The following is a 23,134-nucleotide window of genomic DNA, read 5'->3' as shown; positions in this document are numbered from 1 at the left end:
GTAAGACACCGAGGAACCCATCTTGCATACACTTTTGAGTATCCAAGCTGATTGATAATCACATCCACACTTCCTTTGCTTACTGACAACTCCAGTGCCAATTGTCGAGTCGTAATGCGTCGATCCCGTCGAATGAGAACATCAGCCCGCTGCAACATGTCAGGCGAGACAGCCGTGGGAGGCCTTCCCGACCGCGGCAAATCTCGGAGCTCCGCTTTCACCCTCTGTGCCCAGCGACCAACAGTACTCCTATCGACTGCAGATGTTCCGTAGACATTGCACAAGCGTTTATGGATATTGCCCACGGTTTCTTCCTCTGCTACGAGAAATTCAATCACTGCACGTTGTTTCTGACGGATGTCACTTGCAGACGCCATTTTAGAACATTCCTACACCACCGCTCTCTGTCGGAGGAAATTGAAACTTTGCGTACACACGCGGGAAACTTCAAATAACTCGCACCTAAAGTTTCACATTTCTAATATTTTTTATTTCGGAGAAAAAAAATATGGGGCATTATTTACTGGGCAACCCTCGTATATTCCACAGATGTCAACATGAGAAACACACAGTACTCTTACACTATCCAGTCGCATTAATGTGAGCCCCTGTCAAAAGCCTGAATAAGTACAGACGCCTACTTTTGTTGATGCAATGAACTTTTCAGAACGACGAGATCGCCCAGGAAATGTCAGAAAGACAGTCTCCAGAAAATAACCCTCCAACCTCTAGCGTGGACGCATATGATAAATAGTACAGGGCGTTTGCTTGCAGACGTTTCAGGACGTACACGCCAAGGCCATCTGTCCGATGCAGCGTTCATCTGAAAAGGTGACCTGCTGCCACTCAGAGGACGTCCAGATGCGGCACTGGCTTTCCATTTCAAGCCTTTGGCGCCGATGAACCGCCTCAACATGAGTACACGAATCAGGCGCCTGCCCATAGGCACCAACATTCACTCAGCGGCCCCTAAGTTATGATGTGGTCAGTTCTCAGTAGTTGCACTTCTATTTGCCCGTACAGATCTGCGCAGCAGTCGTTCGCCCCTGTCATCTATGGCCCGTGGTACACCACAGTTGCCTCGGCGTCGGATTTCGACAGCGCCATTTTGCTACGCTCGGTATACTTTAAACACGGTAGCACGCGAAGAGTTTACACACTTAGCCGTTTCGGAAAGGCTCCCACCCTTGGCGCGAAAGGCAATGATCATACCCTTCTGGACGTAAGATACATCGCTCCGTTACCCCATTCTGACAACGACTACACTGCTTCTCGCGCCACTCCTGACACGGTCTACATACTTTCCACAACGAACATAGCCGGTGGTCACATTAGTGTAGAAGTAAGACCTGCGACACAAAGATTAAGTTTACACAGTAATAAGCGTTGAAATGTTGGAACATGTGAGGCAATACTGACCCTACGACTTATCTTAGAAGTCCGCAGCTCGTGGTCGTGCGGTAGCGTTCTCGCTTCCCGCGCTCGGGGTCCCGGGTTCGATTCCCGGCGGGGTCAGGGATTTTCTCTGCCTCGTGATGACTGGGTGTTGTGTGATGTCCTTAGGTTAGTTAGGTTTAGGTAGTTCTAAGTTCTAGGGGACTGATGACCATAGATGTTAAGTCCCATAGTACTTAGAGCCACTTATCTTAGAAGAAAGATTAAGGAAAGACAAACCTACATTTCTAGCATTTGTAGACTTGAAGAAAGCTTTTGACAATGTTGATTGGAATACTCTATTTGAAATTCTGAAGGTTGCAGGGGTTAAATACACGGAGCGAAAGGCTATTTACAATTGGTAAAGAAAGCAGATGGCAGTTATAAGAGTCGAGGGTCATGAAAGGGAAGCAGTGGTTGGGAAGGGAGTGAGACAGGGTTGTAGCCTATCCCCGATGTTATTCAATCTGTATATTGAGCAAGCAGTAAAGGAAACAAAAGAAAAGTTCGGAGTAGGTATTAAAATCCATGGAGAAGAATAAAAACTTTGAGGTTCGCCGATGACATTGTAATTCTGTCAGAGACAGAAAGGACTTGGAAGAGCAGTTGAAGGGAATGGACAGTGCCTTGAAAGGAGGATATAAGATGAACATCAACAAAACCAAAACGAGGATAATGGAATGTAGTCGAATTAAGTCGGGGGATGCTGAGGGAATTAGATTAGGAAATGAGACACTTAAAGTAGTAAAGGAGTTTTGCTATTTAGGGAGCAAAATAACTGATGATGGTCGAAGTAGAGAGGATATAAAATGTAGACTGGCAATGGCAAGGAAAGCGTTTATGAAGAAGAAAAATTTGTTAACATCGAGTATTGATTTAAATGTCAGGAAGTCGTTTCTGAAAGTATTTGTATGGAGTGTAGCCATGTATGGAAGTGAAACGTGGACGATAAATAGTTTAGACAAGAAGAGAATAGAAGCTTTCGAAATGTGGTGCTACAAAAGAATGCTGAAGATTAGATGGGTAGATCACATAACTAATGAGGAGGTATTGAATAGAATCGGGGAGAAGAAGAGCTTGTGGCACACCTTCACTAGAAGAAGGGATCGGTGGTAGGACATGTTCTAAGACAGCGAGGGATCACCAATTTAGTATTGGAGGGCAACGTGGAGGGTAAAAATCGTAGAGGGAGGCCAAGAGATGAATACACTAAGCAGATTCGGAAGGATGTAGGCTGCAGTAGGGACTGGCAGATGAAGAAGCTTGCACAGGATAGGGTAGCATGGAGAGCTGCATCAAGTCTCAGGACTGAAGACCACAACAACAACAACAAGCGTTACTTTGTGCCAGGAAGGGCTGTCAACAAGTGAAGTGTCCAGGCGTCTCGGAGTGAACCAAAGTAACGTTGTCAGGACTTGGAGCAGATACAGAGAGACAGGAACTATCGATGACATGCCTCGCTCAGTACCACCCAAGAGCTACGACTGCAGTGGATGACGGCTGTCTACGGATTATTGCTCGGAGGAACCCTGACAGCAACGTCACCATGTTGAATGATGCTTTTCGTGCAGCCACAGGACGTCGTGTTACGACTCAATCTGTGCGCAATAGGCTGCATGATCCGCAACTTGACTCCCGACGTCCATTGCGAGGTCCATCTCTGCAACCACGACGCCATGCAGCGCGGTACAGATGGATCCAACAATATGCCGAATGGACCGTTCAGGATCGGCATGACGTTCTCTTCACCGATGAGTATCGCATATGCCTTCAACCAGACAATCGTCGGAGACGTGTTTGAAGGCAACCCGGTGAGGCTGAAAGCCTTAGACACACTGTACAGCGAGTGCAGCAAGGTGGAGGTTCCCTGCTATTTTGCGGTGGGGCCGACGTACGCCGCTGGTTGTCATGGAAGGCACTGTAACGGCTGTACGATACGTGAATGCCATCCTCCGAACGACAGTGCAACCATATAGGCAGCATATTGGCGAGGCATTCGTCTTCATGAACAACAGTTCGCGCCCTCATCGTGCACATCTTGTGAATGACTTCATTCAAGATAACATCATCGCTCAAATATAGTGGCTAGCATGTTCTCCACACATGAACCCAATCGAACATGCCTAGGATAGATTGGAAAGGGGCTGTTTATGGACGACGTGACTCACCAACCACACTGAGGGATCTACACCGAATTGCCATTGAGGAGTGTGGCAATCTGTACTTGTTTTGCAGCGCGGTACAGATGGGCCCAACAACATGCCTAATGGACCGCTCAGAATTGGCATCATGTTCTCTTCACCGATGAACTTGTGAATAGTATGCCACGACGAATATAGGCATGCATCAGTGCAAGAGGAGGTGCTTCTGGGTATTAGAGGTACTAGTGTGCACAGCAGTCTCGACCACCACATCTGAAGGTCTCGCTGGATGGTGGTACAACATTCAATGTGTGGTTTTCATGAGCAATAAAAACGGCGGAAATGATGTTTATGATTATCTCTATTCCAATTTTGTGTACAGGTTCCGTAACTCGCGGAACCGAGATGATGCACAACTTAACTTCTTTGATGTGTGTATATAGATTGTAAAAAAAAAAAGAAAAAAAGAAAAAAAAAGGACTGCGCGCCATATTTGTCGACAAGAATTGATCTTAAAAAATATCTGAGCACCATGTCCATTCTCAAAAAAATAAATAAATAAATACATTGTACATCAGAAATATATATACTCATCTTGCACATTGTATATACAGAATAGTGTTTTTTTTTAAGTTTCACCTGCTGCAAGCTGTCCAAGTTTTTAAGTGTAGATGTAGATATATACATAGTTGACAGTCCTTCAGAATTGTTTTTGTATAACAACCATGCAAGTACTATTGTTAGGACTGTTGTAGCATATGAATAAAAGTTCCTCCAAATTAGTTTTTAGCACAGATTTGTATATCTGAAAATTCTAAATATTTCAACCTGTGAATTTTCTTGTTATTGTGTAAAAAAAGTACCTCTGTATTGAATTGTACAACCATATTATACCTCAAGAAGGAAACTGTATCTCAAGAATCAAATTTTGCCTGTGAGAACTGAATAAATGAAAAAATACGTTACCTTATGTCTTTGTTATTTTTATGTACAAAAAACCTATCCCAGTTGTATGTATAAAGGATGTGCAAGACACAAGTTTTGAACATGAAGGTAAAGTTTAACATGGAAGATAACAAAATATATACACTCCTGGAAATTGAAATAAGAACACCGTGAATTCATTGTCCCAGGAAGGGGAAACTTTATTGACACATTCCTGGGGTCAGATACATCACATGATCACACTGACAGAACCACAGGCACATAGACACAGGCAACAGAGCATGCACAATGTCGGCACTAGTACAGTGTATATCCACCTTTCGCAGCAATGCAGGCTGCTACTCTCCCATGGAGACGATCGTAGAGATGCTGGATGTAGTCCTGTGTGAACGGCTTGCCATGCCATTTCCACCTGGCGCCTCAGTTGGACCAGCGTTCGTGCTGGACGTGCAGACCGCGTGAGACGACGCTTCATCCAGTCCCAAACATGCTCAATGGGGGACAGATCCGGAGATCTTGCTGGCCAGGGTAGTTGACTTACACCTTCTAGAGCACGTTGGGTGGCACGGGATACATGCGGACGTGCATTGTCCTGTTGGAACAGCAAGTTCCCTTGCCGGTCCAGGAATGGTAGAACGATGGGTTCGATGACGGTTTGGATGTACCGTGCACTATTCAGTGTCCCCTCGACGATCACCAGTGGTGTACGGCCAGTGTGGGAGATCGCTCCCCACACCATGATGCCGGGTGTTGGCCCTGTGTGCCTCGGTCGTATGCAGTCCTGATTGTGGCGCTCACCTGCACGGCGCCAAACACGCATACGACCATCATTGGCACCAAGGCAGAAGCGACTCTCATCGCTGAAGACGACACGTCTCCATTCGTCCCTCCATTCACGCCTGTCGCGACACCACTGGAGGCGGGCTGCACGATGTTGGGGCGTGAGCGGAAGACGGCCTAACGGTGTGCGGGACCGTAGCCCAGCTTCATGGAGACGGTTGCGAATGGTCCTCGCCGATACCCCAGGAGCAACAGTGTCCCTAATTTGCTGGGAAGTGGCGGTGCGGTCCCCTACGGCACTGCGTAGGATCCTACGGTCTTGGCGTGCATCCGTGCGTCGCTGCGGTCCGGTCCCAGGTCGACGGGCACGTGCACCTTCCGCCGACCACTGGCGACAACATCGATGTACTGTGGAGACCTCACGCCCCACGTGTTGAGCAATTCGGCGGTACGTCCACCCGGCCTCCCGCATGCCCACTATACGCCCTCCCTCAAAGTCCGTCAACTGCACATACGGTTCACGTCCACGCTGTCGCGGCATGCTACCAGTGTTAAAGACTGCGATGGAGCTCCGTATGCCACGGCAAACTGGCTGACACTGACGGCGGCGGTGCACAAATGCTGCGCAGCTAGCGCCATTCGACGGCCAACACCGCGGTTCCTGGTGTGTCCGCTGTGCCGTGCGTGTGATCATTGCTTGTACAGCCCTCTCGCAGTGTCCGGAGCAAGTATGGTGGGTCTGACACACCGGTGTCAATGTGTTCTTTTTTCCATTTCCAGGAGTGTAGAATGGTTGCATGGGATTACATCTATCATGCAGCACGAGTTGGCTTATGGGAGCAGGAGGAACGTGACTGTGTCCTCTTCCAAAGACGTATAGCAAACATGTCTAAAATTATATCACCAATACTTGAAGAAAACCATGGACATAGTATCTGGGCAAAACAGTACACTATCAAAGTGGGAACAGGGTGAAGAGAAATCATACACAGAGTTAAAACATCATTTACTTTTCATCCAGCTTAAAAGTAATTTTAGGTCTTCATAAGCAGACACAGCACTGTTTTAACACATCTTCTTCTTCTTCTTCTTTATTCAATGGAGAGCAGGACACCCATAGAGTTCATGGTCTTGAATAGCAGCAAACGTGAGTATTCAGTGCAATATGTGATTTTCTCCTCGCCTTTGACGTAATTGATAGTATCCGTGTGGTCGAATAATCGAAGTGACATCACCATATCTTCATAGGTTATACCAGGATCATATCAGTTACTTCCACGGTAGAAACGTGTTAACCACTACGCACTCCTCTGTGTTTTAGCACACTTCACTCCTTGAAAGACCTCGGTGATGGAATGTCTGCTGAGAATCTCTTTATTATTCAAGCATCATCTGTGTATGCTATGAATGCAACATCTTTAAATAGAAACTGTCTACGCTCATCATCATAGAAATCCTGATCGTCTGCAATGGTTTTCACACCTTGAGATACCATTGTGAAATGTGAGTATGATGCAGCACTTGTTCATTCACACAGCTCATTGCACAACACTGGTGTGGAGGCAAGGATTAATCACAGAGTCATCTAGAACTAGAGGATACACTGCTGTGTTCTGAGAAATTTTTCGAAGATTCAAATTCAATTTGTACATCTATATGTCCATATTTAATTATCTCGTTCTGTTTTCAATGGTCTGTTACTATGAATGGCTCCAGCTCCTTGAATTTCCGTGTATTGAGTAGACATCTTTCCTCTTCATAGTACGAAGCACGGTACCTCGCATACATATCACATGATAGACTGTATACATTTTCATTCCACTGCAGGTGTAAATTATCATATGGATAGAATTCAGAGTTCAGGTAGACTCTGGCATCAGTTAACCCGCAACTGTCAAATTTGATGAAATTGTTTACTGTATTCCCTCTTCTATTGGTCTGAAATGCAAGTATGATGAACCTGGGGGTCTCCAGTTAAGTGGAGGTTTTAATAGACCACGTTCCTCTGCCTACAGCTGGTAGCACTGGATACTCGAATATCACCCATGAGAGGAAAGATAACTCTATAAATACACCATCATTCAGAACTTTTTAGAGCTTCAAACGCTGCTCATCCGATACAGTGCTGTAAGGCATTTCCGTATTATTTTATTGATGGTGACCTCGTTCTCGTCTTGAGATCCTTGAATGTATGAGTTTTGTCCGACACACTCGTGCCAGAGTAAGTTCCTGTTTAGCATTCAGAACCATTCGCTAAATGTCCTCAAGTATCCCAGAATCAGTTTTAAATGTATACATGTAGTACATCTTTCGTACTCTTTCACTGTTCTATCCACTGGCTCGTCTATGAACCATCCAAAGTTAAGTTCATATCCTACCTCATTGAACAGGAACGCTAAAGTATTACGTGTAAGGTTTGATGTCACTGTATCAGTACCATCTCTTTCCGCAAATGATCCATCAATATATATGAAACTCTTGCGTGGGATGGTTAAAGCGTCTTGGTGTTGGATGACAGTGATAATTTCATCGTTCTTGTTAAATGCTGTTGATGCACAAGGTTCGTGCAAAAAGTATTCCTGGCGTATAATACACTCGTCGTACTCTAATTCGCTAGTTGTATCGAACGACGTCATTGCCCGGTTTCAGACCTACTGATTTAAGAAACTTGTATCTTGCAGATGTTATCACGTTGCTGTTCGGTTGTAAAGTGCCACGTCGTGCATCGTGAACGTTGGTTTTGTACCTTACACGCATCCTGCCTTCGTTGACAATATGACTGAAAAGTTTGTGGGACAAATGTTGCATGGGACATAGGGGGCCATAATATGACGTTGGTTTTTTGTTGCTAGGTGGGATCGTGTAAGAGATACGAAGGTCAACTTTCTTCTTTTTTTTTTTTAATGTGGTGCTACACTTTGGTACTTATTTTCTGATAGCGGCTATCGAGGCGAATGCAGTGACGTGTAACAGTAAGATCTTTGAAGGTCAACAAAGGTCAAAAAGGTGTCATTAACGTCTATTTACAGAAGTTGTTTGAAGTAATGACCATTGGTATGAATGCAGTGCTGCAGTCTTCTTATCATGGACTGAGTGGTATTCCTTATCACTTCTGCAGCGTGACGTCCTGGGAGATCTTTATGATTTGCGTATGTAATGTCATGTTCGAAACATGCCTCGTCAAACATGTTGATTCCCTTATCACCATGAGCCGAAAGTTTTTGACTTTGTACCAGGTCCGTAGTAACTATATCCCGGAATATGGAATTCGACTGGAAGTTTCTTGAGAATACAAAATTGTTGAGGCTTTCGTGGCCACTTGTTGACAAACTGCCTATTGGCTTCTGTCTCGGGTTCTTCGGCCGACGTTCATCTAATGATTTTTCTGACGTTTCGCCAGCACGAGTGGCTGGCATTGTCAAAGCTTCACCCTCCAGTTCACCACCGGCAATGGAGGGTGAAGCTTTGACAATGCCAGCCACTCGTGCTGGCGAAACGTCAGAAAAATCATTAGATGAACGTCGGCCGAAGAACCCGAGACAGAAGCCAATAGGCAGTTTCTTGAGAATACCGCCACCTCCTATAACGTGTCTCCTATCGTGAATGTTATTCTATTGTCTTAGTTGTGCTCCGTGCACTCCATTATATAGCAAATCGTCAACGTCAATCCAACTGTTTTTTGCTGCAGGAGAACCAAGTCATTTAACTAGCGCTCTATTTTCTCGACGTCTTATGACATGCTGTGTGAGAAACGCATGTGGTTCTCAGCTCTTCTGCATTAAAAAAATGGTTCAAATGGCTCTGAGCACTATGCGACTTAACTTCTGAGGTCATCAGTCGCCTAGAACGTAGAACTAATCAAACCTAAATAACCCAAGGACACCACACACATCCATGCCCGAGGCAGGATTCGAACCTGCGACCGGAGCGGTCGCTCGGCTCCAGACTGTAGCGCCTAGAAACGCACGGCCACTCCGTCCGGCTCTTCTGCATTCCCTCGGTGTGAAAGCATCTTCAAATTTACGTTTCACTACTACCCTTTCAGATTTAGGTTTTGGCATTTGTTCTCTGCCCTTTGAAAACTGCAGATATCTCACTCTACCAGTTTGGGAGGTATACTTCTCAAGCGCTTTCTTGTAAGTATTTTGAGATGCATACCAAATCACCCACATTTAATTTCTCTTTACGAGGATCCAGCATTTAACAAGACTGTACACCATATCCATGAGTCCATTATCACGAACAGCGATAGGTCACATCTTTATTGTGTTATATTTTGTTCGATTATACTGTGCAACTATTTCTGGGAGGATATCTCCCCATTTGTATGACATGCGAAAATTAGAAAACATCCACATTTCACATTTTATTCTTCTGTTCAGAGGTTCCACAGTACTAGCCTTCAGGTGGGTGAATGTTGAGTAACGATGTATTTCATACCGCCACATCACGGTCTTGAAATTCCTATTGTAAAACTCTCCACCGTGACCGGTTTGGAGGTTGACTGCCCGTCGATTCGCCCCTTACTACAACAAACGCACAAACTATTCAATGGTATCTCTCCTTGTTTTTTATATTAATAAGTAATGCTCAGGCAAATTTGGAGTATGGTTCAAATGGCTCTGAGCACTATGGGACTCAACTGCTGTGGCCATCAGTCCCCTAGAACTTAGAACTACTTAAACCTAACTAACCTAAGGACATCACACACATCCATGCCCGAGGCAGGATTCGAACCTGCGACCGTAGCAGTCCCACGGTTCCGGACTGCGCGCCTAGAACCGCGAGACCACCGCGGCCGGCTTTGGAGTATGTATCAATAACCATTAAACTATATTTGAATCCATTATTCTCATGTGAATGTTCCCTCATATCTACAAGACCAGCCTGCTGTAAATCATCCAAACCTCTAATCATAACATGCCTACAAAGATATGTTTTGAGTGCTGGTTTATGTAGTTCTTTCTATACTTACTTGATTATACCTCTCTCTCTAGGTTCTGAAATTATTGAGACAACCTCATCCAAATGAGCAGTATTACCAGCAACAGTTCACTCCATGAGAAGTCGTAGTCAGTCTCTTAGCTGATTGGGGTCATCTTAGTGATGAGTTTCCGTAGGCCTGGCGTTCCTTGAAATTTCCTGTCGCCTATCTGCACTTTTTTTCATTTAAATTTTTTGGCTGCTTGTCCAAGATGTATGATTTTTCACCACCGACACTGCATGTTTTGCCTATCCTAGTATCGCTATGACTGTTAATGAAATCGGCATTACCATCATCGTTGTCGTTGTGTAATTTTGCCAGAAGTTCATTGAGAGAATCAGTAACTGGTTTATATCTTTCTCGTAGTGTCTGCTCTCGATCCAAATGTCCTAACTGTAGCAGTCATAACTTCTCTCAAACAGCCTTCCATGCAGTAATCACCGTACGCTTAGTCAACATCTTGTTAGATACTAAACAGGCTGTTTCGCGAGCTGTACCTGTGTACAGATGCATTCTCTGTCTATGCACACCTATCCTGTCGGGCAGAGTGCCTGACATACATGTGAACTTCTACATGGTGCTATGTATACTGATATAGTCATCACTTTTTTCGTAACTATGTATAAAGAAATTCCTGGAAATTCCATCGATACCTACCATCATTCGGTTTTCTGTATTTATCAATAACAAGAATTCCACACTGTGTATGATTCCAGAAATCTTGCGCATTTCTTTACAAAATCATTGACTAACATGTCGGTTCTTACACGCGTCTGTAATTGTGGTTCACATTCGACTTGTCTTCTTAGACAGCTATAATGAGATTCGTATTACCCCTCACCAACTACTTTAGGATTCTGGAATATGTCTCACTCAAATAAAACATGTCAACACCCATATGATGTCCAAAACAGAATATCGAAGAATTTGATCCTGATTTTCCACAGCAGCATCGTCGAATAAGAACACTTTGATTGACTTTACTTTTCTGGATTGTATTTTACACCATCGACACCCTGTAGTATTATTTGCAATAGCTGGTACTTGGACTGAAACAGCATTTTGGAAAATACGCATACATGCTCAAAGCAGACTCCATCTGGGTGCGTTAGCAGCGAGATGAGAACTTTCGTCTTGCCACAGTTGGATGGGCCTACAGTTATCGCTCATACGTTATCAAGTAGGAGTATCCCATTCTTCTTGTTCTGGTCTTCCACACCATCACAGGACCAGTCACTTACAACGAAGTCGTGATGCTTCACCCATGCCGCCATTATACTGACAACATCAAGTTTTGGTGTGCAGAGAGTTTTTATAGAAAAATGATCACTTGTAATAATAATAATAATAATAATAATAACAATAATAATAATAATAATCCCCGTGGAGGCCCGGGAAAAGAATAGGCCTCCGGTATGTTCTGCCAGTCGTAAAAGGCGACGAAAAGAACAAACCACTAATAGGGCTAACCCCCCTTTTAGTGTGATTAGTTGGTTCAGGACAGAACTAAAGAAGCCTCGGACAAGCGCCGTCATGGTCGGGGACGACGCTTGAACCCTATGCCCGCCCACAATGGCAACGACACTGCTAGCCAACTGGAAAATGATTTAAATCCAAATAGAGGTGTTTTGCAGGATATGCTTCCTGCAACCACCCTAGAAGGAAAACAAAGACAGAGGATTAGATGGTCAGATGAAGTTAATCGGCACCTCATGTTCTGTTATTACCAAGCAACAAACCTAGGAACCAACACAACTGGATACAGATCACAAGTATACACAACATTTATTACCAGATACCCAGAATTAAAATTTTTAACAGAACAACGACTAGCTGATCAGATCCGTGTAATAATCAAAAATAACAGGATACCCCAGTCAGAATTAGAAAACATCAAACAAGAAGTACAACAAATACTGGAACAAAATAATGTGCAATTAGAAGAAGAAGAAAATACAGTAATGGACTCAAACATCCCAGAGCAAACAAACAAAGAACAACACGCACCAATTAAACAATCAGAGGAAAACGAAATCTTAAGACAGCCACCAGAACAAGCACAAATAGAACACGAAGTGACACAGATGCTGGATATAGAAGAAAAATTTCAGCTAACATATATAGAATACAAAGACACAAATACAGACATTAGACCATTCTTGCATAGACCACCAAATGACCCACAAGTCGAAACAACAATAAAAACTATCAACACAATCATACACAACAAAATAAATGAAAACACAACTATGGAAGAGTTACAACTACTGGTTTATATAGGAGCACTCACTACACTAAATATACACACTAGACAGAGATCAGAACCAACCAACACACAGAAGAAACCCACAAAACCAGCATGGCAACACAGGCTACAGATCAGAATAGAAAAACTGAGAAAAGACATCGGACAGCTAACACAATTTATAAGAAATGAAATCTCGGAAAAAAAAAACGAAAAAGGTTAGGTAAAATCTCACAACAAGAAGCGACAGAGCAATCAGACGAAAAGAAGCAGAAATTACAAGCATTAGCCAAACGACTCAGAAGATACAAAAAAAGTGAAAATAGAAGGAAACAAAACCAAACATTCAACACAAACCAAAAGAAATTTTACCAGACAATAGATAACACACACATTAAAATAAACAATCCACCAAACATAACAGACATGGAACACTTCTGGAGCAACATATGGTCAAACCCGGTACAACATAACAGGCATGCGCGGTGGATACAAACAGAAACAGACACATACAAGATAATACCACAAATGCCTGAAGTGATAATTTTGCAACATGAAGTCACCCAAGCAATTAATTCTACTCACAATTGGAAAGCCCCTGGAAATGATAAAATAGCAAATTTCTGGTTAAAGAAGTTCACCTCAACACACTCACATCTAACTAAACTATTTAACAGTTACATTGCAGACCCACACACATTCCCTGATACACTTACACATGGAATAACTTATCTGAAACCTAAAGATCAAGCAGACACAGCGAACCCAGCTAAATATCGCCCCATAACATGCCTACCAACAATATACAAAATATTAACTTCAATCATTAAACAGAAATTAATGACACATACAACACGGAACAAAATTATAAATGAAGAACAAAAAGGCTGTTGCAAAGGAGCACGAGGATGTAAAGAGCAACTGATAATAGATGCAGAGGTGACATATCAAGCTAAAACTAAACAAAGGTCGCTACACTACGCATACATTGATTACCAAAAAGCTTTTGATAGTGTACCCCACTCATGGTTACTACAAATATTGGAAATATACAAAATAGATCCTAAATTGATACAGTTCCTAAACATAGTAATGAAAAATTGGAAAACCACACTTAATATCCAAACAAATTCAAATAATATCACATCACAGCCAATACAGATTAAGCGTGGAATATACCAAGGAGACTCATTAAGTCCTTTCTGGTTCTGCCTTGCTCTGAACCCACTATCCAACATGCTAAATAATACAAATTATGGATACAATATTACTGGAACATACCCACACAAAATCACACATTTGCTATACATGGATGATCTAAAACTACTGGCAGCAACAAATCAACAACTCAACCAATTACTAAAGATAACAGAAGTATTCAGCAATGATATAAGTATGGCTTTTGGAACAGACAAATGTAAGAAAAATAGCATAGTCAAGGGAAAACACACTAAACAAGAAGATTACATATTGGATAACCACAGCGACTGCATAGAAGCGATGGAAAAAACGGATGCCTATAAATATCTAGGATACAGACAAAAAATAGGAATAGATAATACAAATATTAAAGAAGAACTAAAAGAAAAATATAGACAAAGACTAACAAAAATACTGAAAACAGAATTGACAGCAAGAAACAAGACAAAAGCTATAAATACTTATGCCATACCAATATTGACCTACTCATTTGGAGTAGTGAAATGGAGTAACACAGACCTAGAAGCACTCAATACACTTACACGATCACAATGCCACAAATATAGAATACATCACATACATTCAGCAATAGAAAGATTCACATTAAGCAGAAAGGAAGGAGGAAGGGGATTTATCGATATAAAAAACCTACATTATGGACAGGTAGACAATTTAAGAAAATTCTTTATAGAACGAGCAGAAACTAGCAAAATACACAAAGCAATCACTCATATAAATACATCGGCTACACCACTACAATTTCATAACCACCTCTACAACCCTTTAGACCACATAACATCAACAGATACGAAGAAAGTAAATTGGAAAAAGAAAACACTTCATGGCAAGCACCCGTATCATCTAACACAGCCACACATCGATCAAGACGCATCCAACACATGGCTAAGAAAAGGCAATATATACAGTGAGACGGAAGGATTCATGATTGCAATACAGGATCAAACAATAAACACCAGGTATTACAGCAAGCATATTATTAAAGATCCCAATACCACAACAGATAAATGCAGACTTTGTAAACAACAAATAGAAACAGTAGATCACATCACAAGCCGATGTACAATACTAGCAAATACAGAATACCCCAGAAGACATGACAATGTCGCAAAAATAATACATCAACAGCTTGCCTTACAACATAAACTTTTAAATCAACAAGTACCTACATACAAGTATGCACCACAAAATGTACTGGAGAATGATGAATACAAATTATACTGGAACAGAACCATTATAACAGATAAAACAACGCCACATAACAAACCTGACATCATACTCACCAATAAAAAGAAGAAATTAACACAACTAATCGAAATATCCATACCCAATACAACAAATATACAAAAGAAAACAGGAGAAAAAATTGAAAAATACATCCAACTGGCTGAGGAAGTCAAAGACATGTGGCATCAGGATAAAGTTGACATCATACCAATTATACTATCAACTACAGGAGTCATACCACACAATATCCACCAGTACATCAATGCAATACAGCTACATCCAAACATATATATACAACTACAGAAATCCGTAATTATTGATACATGTTCAATTACCCGAAAGTTCCTAAATGCAATATAACACATACCGTACAGTTAATAGGAAGTGACGCTTGATCAAGGTCCGCGTCACTTTCCATTCTCAACCAGACTTAACGTCTGAGAAAGTAAAGAAATAATAATAATAATGATAATAATAACAATGTGTGTAGCCACTAGCCGGCCGTAGTGGCCGAGCGGTTCTAGGCGCTACAGTCTGGAGCCGCGCGACCGCTACGGTCGCAGGTTCGAATCCTGCCTCGGGCATGGATGTGTGTGATGTCCTTAGGTTAGTTAGGTTTAAGTAGATCTAAGTTCTAGGGGACTCATGACCACAGCAGTTAAGTCCCATAGTGCTCAGAGCCATTTGAACCATTTTTTTTTGTGTAGCCACTATAGCACAATCATCTTACCGACTGAGCTACAATGGCTACACCTTACATTATAATTATATGATGGGGTCGTTAAATAAGAAAAACGAAAAATATTTGTGATAATACACTACTGGAAATGGAAAAAAAGAACACATTGACACCGGTGTGTCAGACCTACCATACTTGCTCCGGACACTGCGAGAGGGCTGTACAAGCAATGATCACACGCACGGCACAGCGAACACACCAGGAACCACGGTGTTGGCCGTCGAATGGCGCTAGCTGCGCAGCATTTGTGCACCGCCGCCGTCAGTGTCAGCCAGTTTGCCGTGGCATACGGAGCTCCATCGCAGTCTTTAACACTGGTAGCATGCCGCGACAGCGTGGACGTGAACCGTATGTGCAGTTGACGGACTTTGAGCGAGGGCGTATAGTGGGCATGCGGGAGGCCGGGTGGACGTACCGCCGAATTGCTCAACACGTGGGGCGTGAGGTCTCCACAGTACATCGATGTTGTCGCCAGTGGTCGGCGGAAGGTGCACGTGCCCGTCGACCTGGGGCCGGACCACAGCGACGCACGGATGCACGCCAAGACTGTAGGATCCTACGCAGTGCCGTAGGGGACCGCTCCGCCACTTCCCAGCAAATTAGGGACACTGTTGCTCCTGGGGTATCGGCGAGGACCATTCGCAACCGTCTCCATGAAGCTGGGCTACGGTCCCGCACACCGTTAGGCCGTCTTCCGCTCACGCCCCAACATCGTGCAGCCCGCCTCCAGTGGTGTCGCGACAGGCGTGAATGGAGGGACGAATGGAGACGTGTCGTCTTCAGCGATGAGAGTCGCTTCTGCCTTGGTGCCAATGATGGTCGTATGCGTGTTTGGCGCCGTGCAGGTGAGCGCCACAATCAGGACTGCATACGACCGAGGCACACAGGGCCAACACCCGGCATCATGGTGTGGGGAGCGATCTCCTACACTGGCCGTACACCACTGGTGATCGTCGAGGGGACACTGAATAGTGCACGGTACATCCAAACCGTCATCGAACCCATCGTTCTACCATTCCTGGACCGGCAAGGGAACTTGCTGTTCCAACAGGACAATGCACGTCCGCATGTATCCCGTGCCACCCAACGTGCTCTAGAAGGTGTAAGTCAACTACCCTGGCCAGCAAGATCTCCGGATCTGTCCCCCATTGAGCATGTTTGGGACTGGATGAAGCGTCGTCTCACGCGGTCTGCACGTCCAGCACGAACGCTGGTCCAACTGAGGCGCCAGGTGGAAATGGCATGGCAAGCCGTTCCACAGGACTACATCCAGCATCTCTACGATCGTCTCCATGGGAGAATAGCAGCCTGCATTGCTGCGACATTGTGCATGCTCTGTTGCCTGTGTCTATGTGCTTGTGGTTCTGTCAGTGTGATCATGTGATGTATCTGACCCCAGGAATGTGTCAATAAAGTTTCCCCTTCCTGGGACAATGAATTCACGGTGTTCTTATTTCAATTTCCAGGAGTGTATTTTATTTGCACATCAGCAATGGTATACATCTGTAAGAATTCACTGATTCAGTCCTCACAACAGCACATTACTTTGCAAATAAAGCTTTCTTCTTAGCACAGAACTTAATCTGAATTTTTGTCAAACTGCTGAGTGTTCCTTTAGCTTTCTATTTTGACACCATATTTATGTGGTGCTCTAAATCTTCAGAATGCGCGCTATATGTATAGCGGTAGTTCACAATGTCCTTATACACAGTTTGAACACAAGGCAGACCATGGTTCAGTCTCTCCAACACAACAGATGGCACCATCCGTAGGCTGAACACTTTTGTAACGGTGGAGTGTTGCAGATAAATGGATCGACCTCCAGATCCCTTCATAAGTGTCACGCCGTCATAAAATTATGTTACAGATAGTGTCAGGCGAGCACAGTAAATATCTGAAGAGGAAGAACGCTCGGAGGTCAACTGTTGATTAATGCACGGTTCTGCACGACACAGTTCATTCTATTCCAACACTGTAAACCACACTTAAACACTTCTCGATGCATTTTCAATCTCTAATACAACACGCCAATGACTATCCACAGAAGCTTCTGTACCACTATTTGAGCGCTTTGAACCCGCTAGCTGTTAAACGGAAAAGCAGTAGAGCACTGGGAAGAATCGGAAGTTTCTCATCCACCACATCAACACTCTGTCCTTGCAGTAAGATCGGAATGTTCTCGGATGGTGTGTATGTTGGAGACCAATATGACCTACATTGAGTGGTGTAGAGCTCCCAGCACAGTTCTTCTGAGAGTCAGGAACTGGATGTGTCCCTTCAACAATGCACAGGATGGCTAATAGCAGCTCGTTGTCCTGCTCCAGCATACTGGTCACGTGCACTATGGGATCCCACAATGCCCCTTCTGCTGCTGGCCGCAACATGGCTCAGTTCACTGCAGGTTGCGATGAGTAAGTGGTGGCTGCTGCTGGTCCAGACACACTGGAGGTTAGTGGAGGTACAAACACGCTGGATGCTCATGAACAAAGAAGAAGGTACAATAAGCATCCATAAACAAAGATGTGGAGTCGAACAAAGAAATGGAACTTGACAAAGAGGAGGAAGAACTGCTTATTGCAGTAGTAGTACCAAAGACATATATTTAATTGTTACATCTATCAGCTGCGACATAGTCACGAATATGAACAGTGATTCAATACTGTCAAAATTTTTTTATTCCAGTCTTTGATCACAACATAAATTCCTTTGACGATGATCGGTTCCAGTCAGTAGCGAGTATCTTCAGATCTGTTCTACACCATGTCCTAATGTGATAAAGCTCCAATGGCATCGTCAAAATATATAAATACACTCAGCATAGCATCGTCACACAGATGTAAAATATAGCCACAAAGTCCTCTGAAGCCGGTCATCGTCAAAGGAATTTATATTGTGATCAAAGACTGGAATAAAAAGCATTTCACTTACATTTATGCTTCTTCTGCGATGCAGAGGCAGATAAGTATCTCGGCTGACGTTGACACTTCATGGTTCTTCCACTGACTGACTGTGACTGAGAGCACATCTGTGTTACATCCCCCGGTGTCACAATCACATGACTGGATGTAGTGTTACCACGTTGCTATCGGCTCCTACCAATTTTCAGGTGGGGGTCAGGGAATAAATGATGTATTCCTATTGGTTCCCAAACGAGGTGTTGGGAGAGAAAAATCCCATTTCGAGCACCTTTTGGCGCAGTTTTGCCAAATAGTTCAGTCGAAGTCCACACATCAAGGTGAATACCTCTGGTTCATTCTCTCTGTGGTAGTTGAATAGGGCGAAATTGTTTCCTGCACTGTCGACCAGCCCTGTGTGTGTGTGTGTGTGTGTGTGTGTGTCCCAATCAGCACAAGCAGGAATACGTGAGGTGGCCTTCACAGCTGTGAAGCCTTGCAGTTGGTGCAAAGACGCGATTGGAAGTTTTTTCGCTGGATATGGGCTGTGGAGGTAGAGGAGGGTGCTTGTGTAATCGCGCACTGGTGTGTACAATCTTCGGGTATATTGTGACGAAACAAGCTGCGATGTTTTCCTTATAACACTCGCTTGCTGTGACACAAACCATTGTTACCTTCTGGGAGGGCTTTTGAGTTTAGACCGTGCGTGTGTCTTATCAATTAAGGTATCAGATAGTAATTTTGAATATATTGCAGTTTAACAGAAAACTAAACAGGCTTAAACTTTCAGGTTTCATTAAAGTAGAAAAGTTCATATACGAATGAAAAATCGAACTGCTGCCAGCCCAATTAGGCACATTAATTTGAAATACACTCCTGGAAATTGAAATAAGAACATCGTGAATTCATTGTCCCAGGAAGGGGAAACTTTATTGACACATTCCTGGGGTCAGATACATCACATGATCACACTGACAGAACCACAGGCACATAGACACAGGCAACAGAGCATGCACAATGTCGGCACTAGTACAGTGTATATCCACCTTTCGCAGCAATGCAAGCTGCTATTCTCCCATGGAGACGATCGTAGAGATGCTGGATGTAGTCCTGTGGAACGGCTTGCCATGCCATTTCCACCTGGCGCCTCAGTTGGACCAGCGTTCGTGCTGGACGTGCAGACCGCGTGAGACGACGCTTCATCCAGTCCCAAACATGCTCAATGGGGGACAGATCCGGAGATCTTGCTGGCCAGGGTAGTTGACTTACACCTTCTAGAGCACGTTGGGTGGCACGGGATACATGCGGACGTGCATTGTCCTGTTGGAACAGCAAGTTCCCTTGCCGGTCCAGGAATGGTAGAACGATGGGTTCGATGACGGTTTGGATGTACCGTGCACTATTCAGTGTCCCCTCGACGATCACCAGTGGTGTACGGCCAGTGTGGGAGATCGCTCCCCACACCATGATGCCGGGTGTTGGCCCTGTGTGCCTCGGTCGTATGCAGTCCTGATTGTGGCGCTCACCTGCACGGCGCCAAACACGCATACGACCATCATTGGCACCAAGGCAGAAGCGACTCTCATCGCTGAAGACGACACGTCTCCATTCGTCCCTCCATTCACGCCTGTCGCGACACCACTGGAGGCGGGCTGCACGATGTTGGGGCGTGAGCGGAAGACGGCCTAACGGTGTGCGGGACCGTAGCCCAGCTTCATGGAGACGGTTGCGAATGGTCCTCGCCGATACCCCAGGAGCAACAGTGTCCCTAATTTGCTGGGAAGTGGCGGTGCGGTCCCCTACGGCACTGCGTAGGATCCTACGGTCTTGGCGTGCATCCGTGCGTCGCTGTGGTCCGGCCCCAGGTCGACGGGCACGTGCACCTTCCGCCGACCACTGGCGACAACATCGATGTACTGTGGAGACCTCACGCCCCACGTGTTGAGCAATTCGGCGGTACGTCCACCCGGCCTCCCGCATGCCCACTATACGCCCTCGCTCAAAGTCCGTCAACTGCACATACGGTTCACGTCCACGCTGTCGCGGCATGCTACCAGTGTTAAAGACTGCGATGGAGCTCCGTATGCCACGGCAAACTGGCTGACACTGACGGCGGCGGTGCACAAATGCTGCGCAGCTAGCGCCATTCGACGGCCAACACCGTGGTTCCTGGTGTGTCCGCTGTGCCCTGCGTGTGATCATTGCTTGTACAGCCCTCTCGCAGTGTCCGGAGCAAGTATGGTGGGTCTGACACACCGGTGTCAATGTGTTCTTTTTTCCATTTCCAGGAGTGTATTAAGTTCAAGAAACTTAAATATTAGTTGTTGTACTGACTTTCATTAAGACTCCCTTTCAATAGTACACTGGATACGCACGAATACAGGCCGATCTAAGTTGTGGGTAACAGTAGTTACCATAAATGCACAAACCAATAATCATAGAAAGCAGAATTGTACCCAACGCATAATAATAACAGTTACAATCACAATCATTACGTGACTCAGTATTCAGAAGTTTACTGCAGGAAACTCCGAACTAAAGTTGGATATGGAAAGGTTGCTGACTTAACTGACATATAAATACCACAAATATAATTAAATAGAGCTACAATTACGCTGTTTATACTCCGATTTATAGAAATGTATCAGATTTCTTTAGTAGCAATAATATTCCAAATATTATTCTAATATGAGAAGAATATGGTGGGGACCCATAAACTGATATTGTATAACTAGTCAAACTCTGCGATTATTTCAGTAGAAAATTCAATTTACTAAATATGATTCCTAGCCTCTCTTGGAATAGTTAACGTTTTTAATTATTCAACACTGAGCTCGGTTAACTTCAAAAAAATCGTTCATGATAGTGCCTTTTTCATCACCTGAGAATCAGGAATTTTAGACAGTAACATTTACACAGTCTGGCACTGAATTTTTGCACATTTAATACACATAAATAAATCACTAGTTTGTTTGAAACAGGATACTCGTTTTTCTGAACACTTAGGATGGGATCCTGCATAGGTTCATGATTAGGATAAAAGTTATGGTTCTAAACACAGGTTTACAGCTCTTGGATTATTATTGAAAACACTCGCACAACTTATCTGGTCCAAAAGTGTTCAAATGTGTTTGAAATCTTATGGGACTTAACTGCTAAGGTCATCAGTCCCTAAGCTTACACACTACTTAACCTAAATTATCATAAGTACAAACACACACATCCATGCCCGAGGGAGGATTCGAACCTCCACCAGGATCAGCCACACAGCCCATGACTGCAGCGCCCAAGACCGCTCGGCTAATCCCGCGCGACTAACTGGTCCATGCTCTAATACATATCTGTATGCTTGAAGTTGGTGGAGCAGTGGCGAATTACCGGTGGCAAGCGACGTGCTGGCTAACTGCACTCATGGCTCTTGAGGTTTGAATGCTCTTTACAATTTCTTCTTGGCGACGAATTTTTAGCGTGTTAGAGCCATTCCTTATTGCCGAGAGTACCATGCAACAGCCAAATCCACATCTTAAGCAAAATTCCTTGCAAAATGGCTTCCAAATGCCTCCCTTGGCACTCTCGATGTATACCGTGCAACGGCTGTCCACTGACAGCGTACCGTTCCCACCTAGGAGCCGCTCAGTTCGACCGCCAAAACCACCTTTTAGATCGGTCCGAGCCACTTCCGTTGCGGAGGGACTTCCCTATACCTTTTACGTTACACAATAAAAGCGTCCTAAGCATGAACCAGCTTCCAATAACATTGTCTTTCTTTTAAAAACATACATATTATGAAGTGTCATTATTTTAAATACCATTTATCTTTTTCTGTATATACATTACAGAACTCTAAATTTCCTGTCACAAATCAATGACCTTAACTAGAAAAGAACACACACTTCATAATTACAGTTACACAGTTACATAATGTAAACCTATTACTAATCAATATAGGTGTTACACCCTCTTGTTTTGCCATCTGCCTGCTTAAAATTCGTTTTTTCAATTTTAACTAATTATCATTAACATACGTGAATATAATTGGCATTTCCATAAAAGAGAAAGGCTGGCCCTCAGTTTTAAAGAATATAACACCAGATCTAATTTTGTGCTTAGTTTTATGTATGTAATTGATTTTCTAATTTATTTTGACTATTCATGTTTAGTATCTTTCATTACAGGGCGAAATCAGTAATGGTTTCATAACTGCTACAATATGACAAATGTTTTTCCTGCAAATTGCAATATTCCACCCAGTCAATCAATTTGATACCATATTTCCCGCCAAATACGCAAATGATCAATCAAAAGTGCCTCAACATTTCTGGGGAAAAGATGGGTTGTGGGATCAATGCTGTAAGGAATTTGACCTAACTTGACCAGTAACCACCAACATGATGTGAGGTGATGTTGTGGGGCGGCTGGTTGAATTTATTGGTGGTATAAAATTTTGTAGAATGTACAACCAGTTCACGGCCGATTAACCATATGTGGGGCGGCGGGTGGAATTAATTGTTATTTAAAATGTTCCTA

This window comes from Schistocerca nitens, chromosome 3 (assembly GCF_023898315.1).
Source record: "Schistocerca nitens isolate TAMUIC-IGC-003100 chromosome 3, iqSchNite1.1, whole genome shotgun sequence".
NCBI lineage: Eukaryota > Metazoa > Arthropoda > Insecta > Orthoptera > Acrididae > Schistocerca > Schistocerca nitens.
This window is presented reverse-complemented; position numbering follows the sequence as displayed.